This window comes from Pseudophryne corroboree, chromosome 11 (genome assembly GCF_028390025.1).
Source record: "Pseudophryne corroboree isolate aPseCor3 chromosome 11, aPseCor3.hap2, whole genome shotgun sequence".
Taxonomy (NCBI): Eukaryota; Metazoa; Chordata; class Amphibia; order Anura; family Myobatrachidae; genus Pseudophryne; species Pseudophryne corroboree.
In genome coordinates this window covers 14158925-14160102 of record NC_086454.1, presented here as the reverse complement: position 1 = coordinate 14160102, position 1178 = coordinate 14158925, and the positions used below count along the sequence as shown (strand labels likewise).

The 1178-nt window shown below is 41.7% G+C and overlaps 1 pseudogene; it reads right to left on the bottom strand.

Moving 5' to 3' along the window:
• Positions 1-487: 487 nt before the first annotated feature.
• LOC134971534 (5S ribosomal RNA) lies at positions 488-605 on the bottom strand (annotated as a pseudogene).
• Positions 606-1178: the final 573 nt, after the last annotated feature.

Below are 1178 nucleotides of genomic sequence, written 5' to 3'. Positions count from 1 at the left end.
CCTAATGCACATTATGCCACACAGTGCCCCCAATGCACATTATGACGGGTAGCAGTTGATTTACCGACGGACACAATACTGACGTTCCTAATCTCAACAGCCATTGACCAACAGTCAAAATACCGACACAACCAAAATACCGACATTCATTATGCCGACATGTTCAAAATGCCGACATAGTAACAATACCAACATTTTAAATGCGCGCATGACAAAATGCTGACATGCGGTTTTAAGGAATTTTCCCCAAAAAACAGACTTGTTCATGCTTTACCATGGTGGGGAGCACTCCAAGTCCAGAAACAGTAGCTACAATAGCAAAGAAAATTAACTAAATTGTAAAAATTAACTTTTATTAGGTATGCCTTAAGAAAACACTCCACGGTAAAATATTGCTTCTCATAAGCGTATGTGATCACTGTGAAAATCTGATAGAGAAGATATTACTATTGGGGTCTCTACTCATGTATGACTCTTATCGTCCAGAGACCTACCATACATGGTATTCCCAGGTGGTTGCCCACCAGGTACTGACCAGGCCCAACACTGTATCGCTTCCAAGATCGGATGAGATTGGGCATACTCAATGAGGTAAGATTGTAGGGAGAAGCATAGGCAAACGCAGGGGGGTTCCGGTTGCCTGGAACCCCCTCCTCTTGGCAAATGGCTCAAATTATGACAATAATTGCAATGGCATATAATCCGATTTTTAGAGCTGCCACCACATCATGCAGTTTAAGGGACAGAGCAGAGCTGCTACACATGCCCAGTTTGCTGTGTGTGTGGATCTGAGTCCTCGATCAGTGCTCTGGACCAGAGGGCAGCTGCCAGGAAGAAGAGACAGGAGCCTTACCATGAGGTGGGAGAATGTGTGCTTAGAAAATATAGTTCTGTCTCCTACCGGTTCTATTATGTTTGTGTATTTATTTATTTATTGTTTAACCTTTTCCTGACCATTTATTTATATTATTTAAATATGTTTGATACAGCCTATACTATAGACCATCTAAAGTGTTACATTTTAATACTGTATTCTATACAGTATCCAGTGTATAAATAGACCAATGTTTACATTAATGTCCAGAGTTATTACTAGGTTCTTCTGCCGCTCCCGCACTTGATCCAATGTCCCACAGCATGGAGACTGTGGATTGCATTTGGAAACCCCCCCTCTAGAA